Source organism: Cimex lectularius, unplaced genomic scaffold, assembly GCF_000648675.2.
Source record: "Cimex lectularius strain Harlan isolate CLEC.00 unplaced genomic scaffold, Clec_2.1 scaffold37, whole genome shotgun sequence".
NCBI classification, from domain to species: Eukaryota; Metazoa; Arthropoda; class Insecta; order Hemiptera; family Cimicidae; genus Cimex; species Cimex lectularius.
The window spans coordinates 989,583-1,010,071 of record NW_019392682.1 but is presented as its reverse complement, the minus strand read 5'-3'; the positions used below and the strand labels follow the sequence as shown (position 1 = coordinate 1,010,071).

Here is a 20,489-nt window from a genome sequence, read left to right as displayed (position 1 = left end):
AACATTGGTCGCTTCTATTTTAACATGGGTCAAGGTTATTATGTCATAGGAAAGAGGTTTTTAAAATATTTGTTTAAACAAAGGTCGAATTTATCAAATCGTAACGTACGACAACATAGAAAAAAGCAATTAAAGGAAGTCATAAAATGCAACGCTCTGTTTTGTGGCGTCTGCTGACAAAATTATCTGAATAATATTAAAAGAAAACGGCAGAACTTTTAAACATGAAACTTTAGGTGTATTGTCTTTGCTGTGACAGATTTCTTTTTTAAAATTCAAGTATAACGGTAAAATAGTTTTAATTAGTTTGTACTTCAAAAAAAACATACAAAGTTTAAACAAATCGTTTTAATTCGTTAAAATATTGCATTTAAAGATATACAAACGGGTCTGGACTATTATTAAATCATACGTCTGAAAATACTTGAACTCGGAGAGAGAGAGAAATTATAGAGCCAAGAAGGGCCAGTGAATGGCTGACCGAGTGCCAGTGCGTGACAAGAACGACACGCGGATTTTGTCGAGTTTCGGATAGATAAAAAGGAATTTTCTGTGTGAAACTCCCATTTCAGAATGTCACGGAAAGGCGGTACGTGTTTTGAGTGAGTATCGCTGTTTAAAATAGTTTAACAAATTTTTGACTATTTTTAAATCTTTTTAAGCTTGTTTAATTTGTGAGAATTTCCTTCCACCTTGGTAACAACGGGCAACCGAGTAAACCAAACAAAGCCAACGACAAAATCGATTTTTGCGCCTATGAAACGGAAGCGGGAAATATATTATTGCGACTTGTTTTAAAAATAAACATTATATTATAGACGACCTGGACGTTTTTCAAGCATCTTCAGAACCGCGACCCTCACATACTCAATCCTATTTTATAACATTTCTACTAATTTCTCTATCCTAATTTTACAATTTGTCGATCCTTTCATAATGAAACTTTATTTATTTCATGTAATACATAATTTAACAGAAAACAAATATGTAAAAATAATGCAAAACAGGCAAAAATCAACATTTTAACACAAAATGAATTATAGAAATAATAAATGGTGGAGTGAGTATGTTGTTCATTCTTTTTAAAAACGATAGTTCCTGCTCATAGTGAGTTGTTTTCCACGATCCCGATTTCGAGCTTACAGCACATCATCAGCTTAAACGAGTTCTACAGTAGAACCTGACGATGAGCTATAAACTCAAAATCCGGATCATTGAAAACAACTAACTATGAGTAGGAACTATCTTTTTAAAAACATCAAAATGGTTTACTTTAGTTTTTGAAAAACAAAACTAAACAAAATAATTATTAAAGATAGCATTCCTCTATTATTCTGTCAAACGCGCTGAAACGTTATCTGAAGAAGGCCCTGAAATGTTTCACCGGTCGATTCGCAATGAAAAAATTTTCTGATTAGGTCAAAATGTAAAAGGTCAACGATAGTACAATCTCCATGAAATCAATCATTGTTCAACTATCGCGGAGATTCGACAGCAAGAACAAAGAAAAAAAATCCACTGATTAATATATCGCTTCATTGTTTATACGTTCTTTCTCACTCTTGTAGATTTATGTAGAACATACTTCGCAAAATTAAAACTAATGATAATCTTTTAAGTTATTGCAGTAAAAAGTAATTTCTAAAAAGAGTAAAAGTTTATTCTTAGGATAAAACATAGCGCGCTTTCACAGGGCTAAAGACATCTTTAAAATGGCCTCTTTGTCATTTGACCATTGTTATAAAAAATTTCAAAATTTCTGCTGTTTAAAATAAATTAATTTATGATTGACAATTATTCAACTACAGACATAATAATAGAAAATATCTAAGAATACAAACACAAAAAATCAAACATGTCTCCAATTCTTACTTCTCTCTGTCTGATACTCCATCACCCCATCATCTCACGCTCTCTTTTAGTCTTTTGCTCTCTCTCTCTCTCTCTCACTCTCTCTCTCTCTCTCTCTCTCTCTCTCTCTCTCTCTCTCACTATCCCCTCTACTCCTCCCCACTCACTCACACCCTCTGTCTCTGGCTTGTATGATCTGTAGTATCATTTTGTCACTCTGTTTCCCACGATTTGTCTGTCACTAAATCACTCCCTTCCTCTCATTCACACACACACTCTCTCTCTCTCTCTACACACACACACACACGCGCGCGCGCGCACACACACACACACGCACGCGCGCACACATACGCGCGCGCACACACACATACGCACGCGCGCGCGCACACGTAGTATTCATGAAGATAAATGGTATTGTATTTTGGTGCTAATGTCAAACGCTTTTAATAAGTGCATTTGATTAAAAAATATGTACTCCGTTAGAAATCTCTTGTTTAAATAAGTAAAATTTGATGAATTACTCATATTACGGTTCAACAGACTCTGATAATAATTAAGAAAAAAGTAACAAAAAATGTCTGTTTCAATAAGTCATTATTTGAGATAAGCAGAAGAGCGATTCGAACGGGACAACAATTAAACTCCCCATTCTTATAAAAGTCTTTCAAAGTTAAATTATACCGTTAATTTGGGGTCATGATAAAAACAGTGATATACCGCATTCGATTAATCAATGAAGGAAATCACAATAGAATATACAAAATAAATAACAATAAAAATAGGTCATCCAAAAAAAAACAAAAAAAACTGTTATTATTCAAAGGTGTAGGAGATAAAGAGGACACACAAGATTACCCGAGATTGTGATTATGGTCGCTTTTAGCTTATTCTACGAAGTGAAAGAAGTTTCAAATAAATTCTGTTAAAAAACTAATTGTATAAAAATAATATGCATAGTGATTATAGTTATTTTATTATTATAGAGATCAGTGTTTTTTTAAATTACTTATGGACATAGGGTTAAAAGCAGGATACCGTGACATCTGCGAAACTAGAAAGCCGACGTCCTTGCCGAAATGGGCTTTGGATCTGCTAGCATGCAATACCTCAACTAAAACATGGGATATCCAATGCTTCATCAGATCGGAATTTCAACTGGCAACAATTTTTTTTTAATAGCTTTATACTTTATGGAACTTAATACGAAACGTCAAGATTTAATAATGGTATGTTTTCCCCGATCTTCTGCACTACCTCAAGCCTACAATCTTGCTAACTTTGTTTAATTAGAGATGATTATGTTACGATGACAAGATGGGTAATCGTTAAATCTTTTCATATTGTTTTTCCCCCCAAAGTGCTAAAAGGCTACCACATTGGAGCCATATCAGCCTTCCAGGCATTCTGAAGGCTGATGAGGTAGTCGAAATTCCGCCATCGGCCTTCTCACATATTTATACAAGTGCACAACTACATTCGTACAAACTGTATAACAAAAATATATACGATAAATAATTTATACATACAATGTTTGCAGATTAAATATGGTAAAACAGTTTCATTTAAAAATCGGAACAGGAGTCCCAACAAGCTACTTTCATGCCCAAGGACTGTTTTTCGGGTGCCATGCCTACTAGCTCTCTATAAGACAAGGACTCTTTCACTGATTGTGACACAGTGACGGGCGTGGCCTATCATCAATTGGGCTAGTACCTTTCCCTTTCGTTTCAGAAACTCGAAGGGCCATTGTTCAATCGTGCTCTAAACTCGGAGGAGCTTTCTGGACGACCCGGTCTCGCTGCCAACGCTCTCTCGCAGCATTTTTTTACTGCTCGGATAGCGTCACCGGTCCGGATCGTGGTATTTCGGTCTGGAGAGCGAGACGTCCCAGCTTTGGCCGTCTCGTCTGCACGTTCGTTGCCCTCCACCCAACGTGTCCAGGTACCCAGGAGAATACCACCGTTTTTCTTAGGCGCTCCAGCTCAGCATTCCTCTCTAAACAGAGCACGATGGGACGAGAATCAGCCCTGAACTGCCGATACCGCGTTCTGGGAGTTGGTTTCGAAGGGGCACAGATTGCTTATTATTTTCGAAAAACTGTTAGAAAAAAACAACTATGGAGGTTCCTGAACAACTCTACTGTCAAAAGGATTTGTTAAAGAAGAAAAACCGACATAGACAGACTTAAAGTCTTAACAAAACTTGTTTTAGTGGTATATCGAGGAATTGTAGTAGATTTGCTATGTAAAAGGAATTCTAGAGGTCATTTTTGTTTGCAGTTTCCTTTCAAGTCACTAAGATAAAGATATTTCTTAAAAGTTTTGTATAGAAGCGATCATTGGTTAAACCAAATAAGCAAATCTGTTTAAAGCACAATTCTGTTGTCACAAGAATAATTATCACATGAATCATTTGTGTGAATAATATTTTTAAAAGGTTTTTGACTGAGAAATACAAATTGTTTATCATAAATTTTTCCAAAATCCGAAATACATAAAAAAGTGAAAAAAATTGAAATTATGCAACGTATAGTTAATACATTACTTTATGTGTGTTTATTTGATTGTGTGTATGTGTTTTGCCTAAAGTTTATTATGTTGTAAATTAAAAAAAGATTATCTAATTATTATGAAATTTCATGCTTAGTATGAAGCTCATAACTGATCTAGTTGAAAAACTAAATTTAAATATAAAAAAGAAATAAATAAAATCATATTTGAAATTCAAGATTACAAAATAACCCATAACAACCATAAACAATGTTCATTTTATGTATAACATTTTTATTTAAACTAAAATTATCTGGAATAGAATGTAGAAGATTCATTTTATTTTCAATTTTCTGTCTTTAGTTGTGGTTGACTTATTGATTCAACAGAGGCGGAAACCTAAATATTTTCATTAGTTATGTTCTATCTCTCGGAGTTATGCTCTCGCTAGTCACCCTTGTGAGGTACGCACGTTAATGTGCACTCTGACCGATTAAATTTAGTCTTACACGCGATGCCAGGTGGTAAGATCTTGGGATTAATGTTCAGCTGGTTGGCATTAAAAAACCTTCTAACTGCGGAGAAAAAAACGTTAAGTTATCTTATTCATGACCTAAATCAAACTTTAACAACTTTCACACTTTTATTTGAATAATATAATACGACTTCGAGTTATTCTTTTTCATCTCTCTCTCTCTCTCTCTCTCTCTCCCTCAATCTCTTTTTTTCTCTCTCTCTCAATCTCCCTCTCCCTCTCCCTCTCTCTCACTCTCTCTCTATCTCTCTCTCTCTCTCCGTGTATATTTATTTATCTATCTACCGATCTGTAGTTACGTATATCCCATATCTGTGTATATATAGTTAAATGTTAAGTACTGTCTAAAATTCGTTGTAATTTTTCATATTCCTTTGACAATTTTTCCTCTTTGGATCTAGATTAACGTAATTCTAATAAAAATCAGGCATGTTTTCAAAATGCGCTATTTTTATGCCGTCATAAAATTAATATATATTTTAACGCAATTTACCTCTATCTGCCTATCAAGTTTCTTTCACAAAAATTAGTTTTCAAGTTTTTGTTTCTTTGGTTATTTACGTAAGCATAAATAGGTCTAAGAAACAATGCATACATTTGCTATGAGGTTTTATATTTCATAAAGTTAAGCGTAAACGACATAGTTTCTTCACATATCGTTTTCCTTTTAAGCATCCGTCCGTAAAGTTAATTATTAAGTCTCAAGCGCCTTATACAATTTAACACATTGAATCTAGTTTTACATAAGACACATAAATCATGTGTTTTTAATATTGTTAAGTCATCATAAAATTAAAACAGTTACACCTTTGGTTTTTAAGGCATTTCAAGTTCGTTAATAACAAAAACCCTAGATGTAATTTTACATAGTCCATATAATAATAATTCATACATTTTTTCTTGTTAGGGTCTTTCATTGCTTTTCTTTTCCTGCCTTTTTCGCGTATTAATCGTATTAATTTCTATTCTTTTTTCTTCAGCCAAGCTATGACTAGACCAATTAGGGCCGTAATAGATTCTCATTTCTTTACCCTTTCGCAAGCTTCTTGGTAGCTCATGGCCACGCCAATTGTGGATAAAATAACAAACACAGTTACACATAAAACATTTTTTAAGAACGCATAACAGTAACGTTTGATAGTCTGGATAGAATTCGCAATACCCCAGAGTATTTAGGGATAAGCCATTTCATTCGAGGTAATAAATGACATTCACATCACCCCAGAGTATCCTATATTCCTCGGAGTAATTGGGACTAAGCACCTCCGTTAACGCTAATATATACATTCGTTTCAATAAATACACTATCACTTACGAAGAAAACAGAAATATTTATGCCCCTGAGATCTTGGACGTCCCGGCCAAGGGTTGGCCGTCCCAACATTTGGCCGGGACATCCTAACCTACAGGCTTACCGGCTCTCTGACGTAAGAACTGCAGAATACATGATTAAAAGAAAGTGGCTGCGTCGGTGAGCCGGATCGGAAGAGAAACTCGCGAATGCGAAGAGCCATGTCGAAATGTGGCCCTCGGAGGATCCTCGCCCGATTAAGAAAGAATAGGCCATGACTTTTGGACCAAAGGACGCCGTCTATGTCTGGCATGCAAAGAAAGACTGCTCGATGTCTTACACCTAATTGAACGGTGCAATTCCTTGGCTCCATATAGAGAGCGAGTAGGAATGCCACACGAGATGAGAATTGGCCTTAAGCACAGCAGCGAGTATCTGGATCCCTTGTTCTGATTCTTGGAAGAAACAATGTTGTTTTATTCTATATAGCAACGATAGTTTTGTGCCCCTGAGTGCTGAGAATGAATGGGATAGGTGCTGAAATAACCTAGCTGTTGACTGTCAGCAGCTGGACGGAAAAGACGAAGATGACCCGAGAGTGTCAACGCCCGAGGTGGGTCTCGAGGCCTGCCATTAATTTATTGTAAATTACGAATAATGGAATTGCCGGTGGACTGCGAGAAGTACTAGGCTCAACTCTGTACACTTGTGCGCATATGTACATAAATGTGCAAATTTGAGCTTTGGTACAGTATTAGTAATTTGTTCTTTATAAGCAAATGAACCGTCGGTAAAATTAACTGGAAATTGTTCAGTTCTTACCTTAGACAGTTTGGATCTAAGTACTTATATATTTGATCTAGTTTAACGAACATAAAAACTATTCTTTCGTTCGTTTTATTTTTAAGTGATCATGCGACTAAAACGGTAGTGCATTTTGCTTTTTAGGCAGGATTCAAGTTCCTTCAGGATGGATCTAACCCTTAAATAGATCTCGGATCAAGTTTTACTTAACATACATCAATTAAGCTTGTTCTTTAAATCTTTGTGCTTTTGGTCAATCCATTTTTCAAATTTTCGATCTGTCCATAGATCACGTAATTGTGGCGGGTACGTAATATCTCTGGTGTAATAAAACTAAAATTATGAAAAAATAACAACACATAATTTTTGAATTTCTAGTGACCTGTTGTTTCATAATTTGTTGCAGTCGTGAGGAGCGGTCAAGAATGAGGTAGTTTAGAAAAACAATTTTTCATATTTTTTTGGCTACGTTTCGACCTTTATTCGGGTCATCTTCAGGCCCTGGGTAAATTACAATAAATACAAGTAAATCTAAATTTTGAACCAAATCTTTCATAACCATAAAGTGTGGTGTTATATTGGTTTTGTGTCAATGTGTTGAGAATTGTGAATTTGCATACTGCTGTTTTTATATGATTGTGAAAGGTTGGGGTACGCTGTAAATCTGGGTAATTTTCGTTGATCACCAAATACAAATTCACGTCACAAGAATAACACCACACTTCATGCGAGTATGAAATTTATAATTACATCTTAAATTGTATTTTTTCTAATCAATATATGCTTTCTAATTTACCCAGGTCCTGAAGATGACCCGAATAAAGGTCGAAACATCGGCGAAAAATGAAAACGGTGTTTTTCTATACTACCTCATTCTTGACCTCTCCTCAAGACTTCAATAAATTAAAAACACACATTTTGGTTTTTTTTACGTATCTTTTTAGTACAAGTAATAAAACTACTATCTGTACACAAATGTATGGATATAAGATAAGATTTGATCATGTTTAATTATACAACTATTGCTTCTGTTTCCGAGTTAGTTTCTGGGTTGTCAGAATCATTTCATCATTCAGATTTTTCTACTCTCATGTCATAGATTATCAATAAATGTCTAAAAATTTAATTTAAATTTTTTAACGAGGGTTCGCAACAGCAGAGGTCATATAAACCCTCAGGGTGCAGGAGTTTTTGAAAAATTCCATTTGTAAGTATGTCGGGCTCGAATTCAGGGCCGCTGGATTCGAACCCGGGACCTTTACCTTACAGTGTACCTAAACCGTTGCGGCCACCGACGCCCCCATATATTTAATTATTGTCATTAAAAAAATTAAAATTTTCCATAATTAACTTATAATGAAAATCGCGATTTAAACAAAAATCAGAGTGCCACGTTTAATTATAGTTGAAAATATCGATTTACAACCAGATTGTGATTATACTTCGTAAGTTAATCTGTTCCACTTATATTTCGTCCAAAAATCGATAATGTTAATGTTATATTTCGTGCCTTTTGGACAAATTCACTCTTTTTTAAAACAGAGTTTTATCAAAAGACAAATCTCAAAAACTGGTCAAATCTTCAGAGATAAATTAAACAATAAGTGAAACAAGTACAGCGATTGGTCCCGAATGATTTTTCGTAGAAAGCCACCAAATAGATCTTAGAGAGGTTTCGTGGTGGGGGTTGAGACGCTGAGTTTGTTTGACGGGACCTCAGTCAGTGTTCTGACCCAGTGTGTGACACGATATACGAGCCTTCATCGTCTAAGTAAGTCGTTAATTTGCATTAATAATTCACCCTCTTAATATTTATTCCTTCCTTGCATTATTAACAACAATTAATTTCTCACATATTTAAATTTAGGGTTTGCAAGTGAAAGTAAACGCATAAAAACAAATTGGCGTTAAAAGAAATTTGGCTTTATAATTTTTAAAACAAGAAGATGCCATTCGAGGACTTACAATTTTTTCGTTTTGTTTTGTATAACATTAATATACACGAAGCGTGTCATACTCAAATTTACTGGCCAAAAGGCGATACTTTATTCATTTTTTAACCTTACTTAAAGACCTAATAAGATAGGATTTTCCCGAAAGATAAGACGGTTTACGCTGTTACAACAAACAATTTACAGTTTTTCGTGACGGCAAACACATGCGATGAGGTTCTTTACGTAATAATTAGAAAACCGGCTTTGGAACACATCGGAGGGAAAGCAAAGTAGCATGAGTTTACATTCCGGTGGTACAAAGAGCCCATATGGTGTTAAAATTACATAGTTATTAACTCTAATTTACGTAAATTATCAACGCCAATTTTTTTAAATTCTGCTGTCTTGTTTACGAGGATTCCCAATCAGTAATATTTTGAAAAGCTGATTTTTTTTTCTTTCGAAAGTGCTCATATCAGTTTAGCATGTAACAGAAAATCGTTCAAATAAACGAATTCAAAAATAACAACCATGACATTCTTGTTTATTTTTAAATATTAAAAAAAAATCCTTGTTTATGTACTCTATGAGCTATAGCTAACTATGATTGTCATAGGGCATAGTATTTACATACACTCTGATCTGCACATGCACACACATGTGTTAAGCTGAGATCATCACTTCTCGCAGAGCACGGGAAATTCCAGCGTCTGTAATTTACTGTATAAATTACCGACAGGCTTCGAGAATCACCACGGGTTTTAGCAATCTCCTCAGGCCTCGGTCGTCCAGCTGACGATGTATAGCTAAGTAATTTCTGCACCCATAGCATACAGTTCCTCAATCCAAGCCATTCACACTCTCATTCACTCACTCTTAAATACATTAATTCCCATTTACAGTCTTTTAACAAATTCCTGTAACACCTTTACACCTATTTTATTACTATACTAATTGATGGTTGACTCAATATCCCGCCATGAACCTTTTAACACTACATATTCACGCGAATGAATACATTCACTCTCAATACACAGTTTTGTATACTATCTGCCCTATATACAATAAAACAGCCCCGTTTCTTCCAATAATGGAAACAGGATTCAGATACTCGCTGCTGCGGTCAAGCCCGATTCTCATATCGTGTGGCATTCCTACATGCTCCCTATATAGAGCAAAGCTTTCAATTAGATGGGAAACATCAAGCTTTCCTTATATGACGGACACAATATCGGTCCTTGGCTCAAAAATAAGTGTCCGTGTGTCAACCTCGCATGGCCTATACATAATCGGATGAGGATCCTCCGGGGTCCAACTATCTACAGTGCTCTTGATACGTGAAAGCTTGAAAGCTTTTTTGCCGACCCGGTCCACCGTCACTATCACCTTGTTTTAACCATAACAACAAAAATAGTATTAATATTTTAATTATTTTAATAATATAATAAACAAAGAAAAATATTTAACAGCTACTTCAGTTTGCAACAGTTCCTCTCTGATGAAGCGCGCAATGCCGAAACGCTTATGAGTTCAACAAACCCGCGAGTGAAGGTTCGCCCAATAAGTGACCCAGTGCCGATTCAGCAAAATAAAAATATAATTATTCTAAACATCTCTATTAGTTCAATAATAGAAGACAAATTCATAAGAATTTTTATTAGTAAAAACAAAATAGATCATAACGTTTTTGACATATTTTCCAAAGAAGTTTAAATGTCGCATTGACGAGTTGGCATCAAAGTTATGCCCTTATATAGTTGATGCAAATCAAATTTGCATTAATAACGGAATCGATAATAATATTTTTAAGTTTTCCCCAATTTTATACTTACAAAACTAAATGTATAAACATTAAAACAAATTAATGGCCAAGTTGTAAGTTCTTTTGATGACACAATGTAACTTTCAAATATCAGTACAGAATTTAAAAAAAAACATTTTTGTGTCTATTAAGTAAAGATTAGATGACTTAAGTTACATAAAATCAAAATCGATAACCTTTGTGCTCTTTCTGTTTGACAATAAAAAGGAAAATTCAAATCATTAAGTTTTAAATTATAAATGAAATCAGTTAAATGTTAATAAATATAAAGTAGCAGCAATGCTCGGTTTATTTGAGGTTCGAAAATATTGGCCAAGTTTTAAGTTTACTATTTCTGTAAACTGAAATATTGGACATGTTTTTAAGTTCCGCTCGAAAATATTGGACGTGTTATTAAGTTCCGCTCGAAAATATTGGACGTGTTTTTAAGTTCCGCTCGGAAATATTGGTCATGTTTTTAAATTCCGCTCGGAAATATTGGACATGTTTTTAAGTTCCGCTCGGAAATATTGGACATGTTTTTAAGTTCCGCTCGGAAATATTGAACCGTTTTTAAGTTCCTTTAAAAAACAGTTCCTTTATTAACAATTCATATAAATAAGGTTTGTGTGAAAAATATCGGCTTAATAGAATAAATAAAATAAACAAAAATAATCCACTTTTTCTCTTATAGTTAAGTTTTGTCCAAAGTTTCGAATTATTACTACACAGATTTTGTATTACTAGTGTAAAGAGAAGGGAAACTGCTCTCTGTTCCTGTCAGGCCTTTAATTTCCAACTAAAAATTAACCATCATGTTTTACGTTCTTTTGACAAAGTTAAATTCGGGTTTACTAAGTTATTATAAATAATTCCTCAAATTGTCAATATGACGAGTAGTGTAGAGTAGTAAAGGTTTTAGAAGATTTGCATTGTAAAGATTTTGGCGAGTCACTTTTTTCCTTATGTACATGCAAATCGACCAAGTTGATATACAGGGCAAAATGGCATTTCGTGAAATTTAATTTATTTAAATTAAGATATCGGTTAAAGGTGAACAAAAGAACTCGAGTCGACCTTTGAATTTAAATTTGTGTAATATTTGTTTTCAGTTTTTCTTTTTTGACGTCACTCGGAGATTGCATTGAATGACGCTTCATTATACTTTTGCTTCATGGAGCCGATGAAAAGTATCGGGACGAACCCGACCGTCCAAAGAGGAACAATCGAGTACAATAGCTATTTGGGGTCGAGAAGAAAGTGAAATCTTTTCTTATCGAATTGTACTTTGTATCAAGTACTACGCTATCAAAAGCCATTGTCTCAGAACGTGTCATTATCTATCCGTGTCAACATTTTTGTCAAATACGACTTGCCGTTACATTAACCATGCCCACTTGAACTACCTGACCGGTTCGCTTTTTGTACCGAGGAATAAACGTTTTTTTCTTCTCATTCGTGACCGTCAAAAATCACTTTTTGAGTGTTTGGATTACCGAATAAAGCCGATAACAGGGATCAAGCAGGTCGAATTTCGAGCCCTCTTTAAAACGTGTGCGGGATGGATTGTACATACTCGAAACGTGTATATTTATAAATAAAATTGTCCAAGTAAAGTGAGTAAATTTAAAAGATCTGCTGTGACGCATTGGCACATCACTAACAATACAGAATTTTTAAGTAACAGTGTACCAATTTCATAACTGTGGGCATGTAGTCACAAAACTGTTTGTATATATTTTTCGAACTACGAAAATGAAAACTTATGTTTTTTACTTAACAGAGGAAGAGGGAGGGACTATTGAGAGAAATAAGGAAAGAGAGATAGATAGATAGATAGATAGATAGATANAGAGAGAGAGAGAGAGAGAGAGAGAGAGAGAGAGAGCAGAAAAAATAGAAACTGAGAAATATACAACAAAGATACATGATACTACTATGTATACCATACGTATACCAATAAGATAGGTACTATACAAGGTGACGTTTTGTGGCCAGAATGAATTTCTCTTGTACCAATAACTGCTATCAAATAAACAAAAAATTCGAGTTCAATACTTTTTACCTTTTTTGAAATAAAATTATACAGGGTACCTCAGGCCCAGTTCAACTTCAAAATTTGAAATACGACCCTTTACATACTGACACATCATTTTAAAGGATGTTATAGATGAAAACAATGGTGCAGTCGCAGTTTATCCTAGTTAAAACATGACAAAGTTATGGCAAAAAGAAACCGACAGAGTAATTTCAGCGAGAAGCTGAATATTTTACTGTATTTTCGGAAAAATCCGAATTCCTCTTTCCGAAATGTTGTAAGGGTTATAGGTTTTTCAAAAAGTAAAATGTACTTGTACGAGCATGAGACGTATCGCTCTCATCTTGCCCAGGGACTTCGATTATGACAGGAATCTAACGTTCCTTGCACAAATGTAGATTTGGGAAGCTGAAGAATACATAAAATCTCCATCCTATGGACTGCTGAACCCATGTTCATCTTGTTATAAGGGCAATACTAAACCGTTGGAATTTTCGAACTTGGGCAGAGGAAATTCCGAGAATTTCGTACTCTTGTCATCATCAGGTGACACAGTTTAAACGTTTGGTTATGGCCCTCTCCGAATGAACTTAATTGGGCCTTATTTCTAAAAATAATGTAAGTGGTGCTCATTTCCTCAATTTTTTGAGGGAGGTTTTCCCAACACTATTCCTCTGCAAAAACGATAAAGAATAATTCTCCAGGTTGATGGATGTCCCGAACACAATTCTTTGCAGGTGAGACGTTATTTGAATCGCCACTTCCGGGACCTGATGGTTGGCATCCTCGGTCACCGATTTAACCTCACTTGACTATTTTCTGTGGGACCATTTCAAAAACAGTGTCTACGGCAATCATAATCCAGCAACTCAGTTGAAGAACTGGCAAAGGATAGAAAATGCTTGTCAATCCTTCTCCCTTTACTCTATCGCTCTGAGCAACGGTGAAGAGTGGTTATAAAGAGAAAATTGTTGCATCTTTACATAAGGCAGGCAGTTCGAACAGGAAATGTGGTTAATAAATAGCAAACCAAATGACTGGTTTTTTTCAAGCTTTTTGCCACAACTTTGTAATTTTTTTATCAATTTAAAATCCAATTGCATCATTGTTTTCAGCGTAAAAAATCCTTTAAAACGATGTCAGGATACATAGAGTCGTACTCGAAATTTTGAAGTTGAACTGGGCCTGAGCTAATCTGTACAATTTTTCTTCCAAAGAAAACACAAATTTGAAACTAACTAAAAAACATTGAACACTTTTTTTATATCCATTGGTCCAAGAGAAATTCAACCGGTTCGTCTACAAAGGACACCCTGTATATTGTAAACCTCAATTACGGTTTTAATGTATTCGTTAATTTTAAATTCAACGTTCAAATGAATGTAAAATAATTTATTTATTCAAGTGTTCATTGTCCTGGCTGTAATTAACCGATATGGATTGTAAATAAATAATTAATTGCAATATTAATAATTGGATTAAGTAATTATGTAATTGTGCTATCAAATCAGAAACCAATATGATGCGTCCAAATTTTGTTCTTGTCAGTAAATAACAAAATACGGAAAAGCCCAAATCAAAAGGAGAAAATACGCGGACCACGATTAATTATTTGAAAACTCGCAGATCGAAAAATTCAAAAAGTACACAAAAATTGACAAGTTTTAAAATATAGTAAAAACTGTCGAATTCGGCTCATTCATTGTACATTCTTTGGTTTCTTTTTGATTAATTATGTTGCCTATTTTTTCTCCCTAGTCTAGAAGATGAAATGTGTTGGAAGAACACGTCTTAGATTAGTTCTGAGGAAATTTAGTTAGCAACAAATGAAGAATTCAATTCTCTCATTGTAAATTTAAAAATCATTTAAAAAGTTTATTTGTCGCCGGGTACTTTTGTTTTTTCCTAGTTGGGCTCATTTTGTCGATTTCGTGTCAAGTGTTTCCTTTAGCTGTTGATCGTTCGTAATTTGTTTATCCGTCTAGTATTAATGGTCCTTTTAAAATTCTTAACTACCTTTTTAATCTTTTCTTAATCGTTCTTTTTTTGTCATAAATTATAATGATTTTTCTCTATTTTATTATAACGTCCAGGCGATTTGTTATGACTTTGGGTATTTTATGCTTTTTTGACATAGATTTGTGCATGTTTGTCATTGAGCTTGTCGAATGCCTAAAGATAATGTTGTTTTCTGTCTCAAGGTGGTGAAAGTTATGTTTTTATAGAACGGTTTAATGTTTCTTATTTAAAACTACTACGGCAGACGTATATTTATTTAATGTCTTCATTGTTGCGAAAATCAATTGTTAAACGAATTGTTTGTTTTCACTCGAAATCTTAAGACGGTTATGTTTCTATTACTTAATGATTTTCCGAGGTTTTGGTGAATTTTCTTTCAATTTTCTTTCAAACGATCATAATTAAATAAATTTTATTAAAACTCTTTAACATGAATTTCTGATCTCGTTTAATTTGGTTTACATTAAAATAAATCGTTGTAATTAATGTAACAATAAAAAACATACTTTGATATGAACCACAAAATAGCGCTCTGGTTTAATTGTCTTTGAGTGTAAATCAACAGGCAGACAAACAGAGAAATATGTACACTAAGTGCCATTTAATAGATACATAGATTTTATATATATATATATATATATAGAGAGAGAGAGAGAGAGAGAGAGAGAGAGAGATGGTGAGGGGGAAGAGGAAGGAGGAAGTGAGAAGGAAGGACTGATTGAGAGAGTCTAAAATATATAGGTTTTTCAGAAAAAGATGATGATGATGATGATAGTACTAGGAAGTGGGTGTTTTTGTGCCCCAAGCACTGCACTTGTGTTGTACTTTCTCTCTTCCTTAGCTCTTACAAACGACTCGATCTTTCGTTTAAGAAGTACTACGTCATTGACTGTCATTGGTTCAATTCCTTTCACTGGGTTTTCTTTGTATCCCACGTTTTGCCTCCGTCGAGCGGTTGCATTCGAAGATGATATGGGTGTCTGTTTCATCTTCTTCATTGCATTCCTACAAATGCGGTTATCATTCTGAACGTGTTTTCTAAGATGTCTGTGACCGGTATATAGTCGTGTTAATCTTCTGAGTTAGACATCACTAACAGTAACAATGAGTTCACTAGTTTTCGTGGTCCGCTTGACCAATTAATATCTTTCAATTAAAGGGTTTTTAGTTGAGATAAAAAAAGTCAGTGTCACGAGCGGGATTCGAAACCCTGAAAAAAACCTTAATTAATTGAAAAATATTAACCGGTCAAGCGGACCACGAAAACAGCCATTTGCCTACCCCATCTTAAGAGGTAATAATTTTTGCCTCTATTACACTCGGAGAGAAATCAAGCAAAAGTTACGTTTGACAATGTTTTACTGTTTTCAGGGCGGGACTTGAACGTTCTTCATTCTGCCTGAAACTGACTTTTCAGTTTTTTTAAATCCCATACTTCCATTATTGTCGCTTGTCGTGCAAGCTTGAAAATGTTTCCTCAACCGCATTTGCTTCATACAAACGGAAAACCGGTTGTGGATACTTAACCGGTACTAAGTGTTTTTTCATGAGGAAAACGCCCCAGTGTCATGTTGGTAATTTGAAGTCAAGTTTAATGTCAAGGCAATACCAAGGGAAAAAAAGAATTAAAACAAAACGATACAACCTTTTAATTATCCTAGTGCAAATGGTTCTTGTTTTCCTCGGACCTTGAAAATAACAATTTCTATTGTCAACTCGTAATCAAACAACATTAATGGTTGTAAGGATCAAGGTAAATATAACAATTAAATAAATAAATGGTTATTTATGATTATTTAAATGTAAATATTTAAATGTTCAATACATTTGAACAAACAAAACATTAAAGCTATGGTTTTTAGATATAAATTTTTTTTATTACATTAAAATTTTCAAAAAAGTATTTAGTATAGATCTAGAATTGGGATGTGATGGGTAAATTTATTTTGGAATTTTCCCAGATGTCAGAAAATTTATAAGTCAATTTTGTAAGCGTTCGAATCGATTCTATTCATTCTATGTATTCTTTACAAAATATAAAAAGCTCATTATATAAAAGATTTCAAAATTATATAAGCTAATAATATAAAAAGCTATTGATAATTTCATTCATCACTGTTATATATTGTAGGAATTGACAGAAGCTAGATTTTCCCCCTTTTCGCATCCGTATCACGAGCCGAGGAAGTGTCCGTTAGCTGGAAATAGCGGCGACCGCAATTTTCGATACAGGGAAGCGCAAAGGGTAAACGATTAAAGAAATAATCTCGTTTTTTAGCCTTTTCGATTTACTCTGTGTACGTTTTCCGTTTGTTCGGGATCTGTTTGTCCCTGTGACTAAGGTTCATCCGCGATAATGCTCGCGTCATCGCTGAACAAAAAAAGATAAACCCGATTAATTTAGCTTCGAGGACTAATTGAGACTGAACTTTGGATTGTTGGACATTCGCATTGCAATTTGAAAGAGAAAGAGAGAGATTGTGTGTAGGAGGGAGATAAAAACTCAAACACACTTGACAGAGTTCTTATAAACAAGAATTATTTTTCACTCGACAAGTTCGACATAATAGATAACTTTTTTATTATGAAATTTTCACAATGTAAGCTCAACTTCATTTGTATTTTAATCCATATATGTTTAGCGGTCATAATTGACGATATTAATTATTCCATTAATCAACAAAGACCTTAGATAATAAGAATAATTATTTTAAATTCATTTTTATTTTTAAACTTCAACATTATTAAAACTTGTAATGCAGTAAAGAAAAATGGATAAACGAGGGAAATCTCCACTGTAAAGATTTACAATTGATTTTACTTCCCTCTATTGTACATATCGTGTATCTTTCTTTATCTTTATTGAACTTATTCTTTTGTTAATTGGAATTACAAAAATTTGATTTGTCCAGCTTAATCTAATGCTAAGAAAAGACAAGTCAATTGTTAAAGAGATAAAAGTTATCGAGATGTTTCATGAAACCAAGAGGCCAGATAACTACACCCTGAGAAAAGACAATAAAAGTACATCGTTAAACATTTCAACTATCGTGTTTATAGAACGGAAGGTCTTACAGATCAAGTTTAAACATTTGATTTAATTTTTAGTTTTTTTAATATTGTCAAAAATATTAGAATTACATTACACTGGAGAACAGAGTTTTTTTCCACTTGTGGAAATTCGATTTTGCTGTGCAGCTCCTTCGTTCCATTATCTCTGCTATAAACTGACCTTCAGTCCGCTATCAAACGAGAAAAAACGTTTATCTATTCTTTAGAACCTAAAAGTGAAAAAACCGCATTTGGCACATCAGGCCTTTACGAAAATAAGTCATGGACAAAACCAATTAGCTTTTAAAAGGGAAAAATAACTTTAAAATTGAATTTCTTATTCACATAAACATTAAGACCTGGAAATCTCCAAGGTAAGTTTATTTGCACCTGTATATACATTTTGTGACATAGTAAATGTTAACAACAAACTAATTCCGTATCATTGATCCTTGACTATGACGTACGTTTCAAGGTTTAGTTAAACCAACAACCAATCTTACATAAAGATTAATTAATTGAAAGAAGTTATTTGGTCAATCGGACCACGAAATATAATGGGTTTAGTTAAACATTTTTCGCTTTCATTATCAACATAAATAAAACTTTATATTATATTTCATTTGTGGAACTGTCTTTGTGAAATGGACCTATGAATAATTTTTTAAAATCTAGTGAGAAAGGTCAATCAAAATCTTCGTTTGAACCTTCGATTACATAAACCTTTTAAACTTCACCAGGAACTTTTGTATGATTAAAAAACTTTATGCCACTTGTAATCGTTTTATTATTGGCACAGTTGGAACTCTGGAGTAATCACTTTCCTCCACATATATACCATACCGTTCTATGATTAAAAAAGTTATGCCTTAAATTTGATCATCTTTTTGCTATTTGACTTGGGTCAGTCTTTTCTAGACTCATATAATGATATGGTATGATGATGTATAATGATGAGAATAATTTTTAGTGATGTATGCATTTGTCATGCATCAATGTGTACTGTTAGATAATTTAATCATTCCTATAAGTTTGTATGTATTGTATTGAGCATTATTGAAATTATTTACTTTTAAACATGTATTTCTTAAACCTGAAAAGGACTTTTCTATTGATAAAAGCATCTCTTGTGATCTTTTAATGCTTATTGGATTCAAAGAGAAAGTAAAAACTTTCGTTCCGCTTAGTTTCGCTTAATACGAATTTTATCCATTTTATTATTGGAATTTTTATTTATTCAGTGGATAAAAAACGAAGCTGAGATTACAAAAGCATTTTGGTTAGAGATCACAAATTTTTGGTATAAATATTACTATTTGACTAAATTATACAAAGAAATTAAAAGAAAGATTCTTGATAAAACGTTTATTTTTNCTTAGTTAAGAAGAAAAAGTTGTTGATAGATTTGCCGGATTTCACAGGGTTCTTTGGGTTATGACTCAAAACGTTCCATGAATAGCTATGACAGGAACAAAGAAATAAGAAAAACTGTGATCGTATAATTTCTCCTGGATAAAAAACGGAGCTGAGATTACAAAAGCATTTTGGTTAGAGATCACAAATTTTTGGTATAAATATTACTATTTGACTAAATTATACAAAGAAATTAAAAGAAAGATTCTTGATAAAACGTTTATTTTTCATGATTCTTTCTGAATGAAAAAGTGAAATAAAAATGCAGTTAGGTCAACCAAATTTTGTTGATTATTTTGGCTCTGACTCTTTATGGTTTTTTCGTCCATTGTAATGGTTTTATTATATATATTGTTCTATCGGAAATCACTCCATAACATAAAACATAAATAATTTAAAAGTGCATTTACACCATCTCTCCCAATACTTATTTGGTCATTATTAGCTGTATGATGTAATATACATAATACGTACGCACGCACACGCACACGCACACGCACACACACACACACANAGCATTTTGGTTAGAGATCACAAATTTTTGGTATAAATATTACTATTTGACTAAATTATACAAAGAAATTAAAAGAAAGATTCTTGATAAAACGTTTATTTTTTTTTTTTTATTCAGTACAATTTTTCACATTTTCTTTTATTCTATTGTATATTTTACGTTGGTAAAACTAAGCGCAGATAAAAGCCCAAACCAGGAAAGATATTGCTAATCTTTCAAATTAATTTCCCCCAACCTTCCCCAAAAACGGGCTTTAACATTTTTGGTTAATAAAATATGTACAGAAATAAGTGAAAAACGTGATTTAAACCACCGGATTTTGCTGATTACAATGGATTTAATTTTATTCAGGATCGTTATGATTCAATAAAATATTTATGTGCTTTCGAAAATTGTACTTGAACGTTTCACGTTCAGCTAGAAGAAAAGCTTCATTATTGCCTTTGAATGCAGCCAATTTCGCATTTTTCTTTGGTTCTCAGATGTTCCCTTATTTTTTTCGGATCGATGTTACCAGCAAATCAAACAGTATTTCAAGCGGGAATCACAATCTTCGTTCAGATAGAGTAGACACCAACCAAACAGAAAATTTTCCCTTTTTCTCTCCTGACAATACATCTTTATCACGACCCAAAACATCGGCACACGTGGATTTGTCAGTTATTGCTAACCATGTTGTATAGTGACACATGGGAAACACAAACAAAGCCGTAAAAATGCATCTTAATTTTCACTTTTATTTAGAATCT

The 20,489-nt window shown here is 33.6% G+C and overlaps 1 protein-coding gene across 2 annotated transcripts in view; it reads left to right on the top strand.

The window, feature by feature from the left end:
• The first annotated feature begins 503 nt into the window (after positions 1 to 503).
• The window catches only part of LOC106665518 (ATP-binding cassette sub-family G member 4), a 36,145-nt gene continuing 16,159 nt past the window's right edge, over positions 504 to 20,489 (top strand). Inside the window, exon 1 of one of the 2 annotated variants that reach the window (XM_014391979.2) lies at positions 504 to 602. The gene's annotated coding sequence lies outside the window, so the exon portion shown is untranslated. Of the gene's footprint in view, positions 603 to 8,641; positions 8,742 to 20,489 lie in introns of those variants that run through there. The other variant, XM_014391978.2, reaches the window with a different exon arrangement.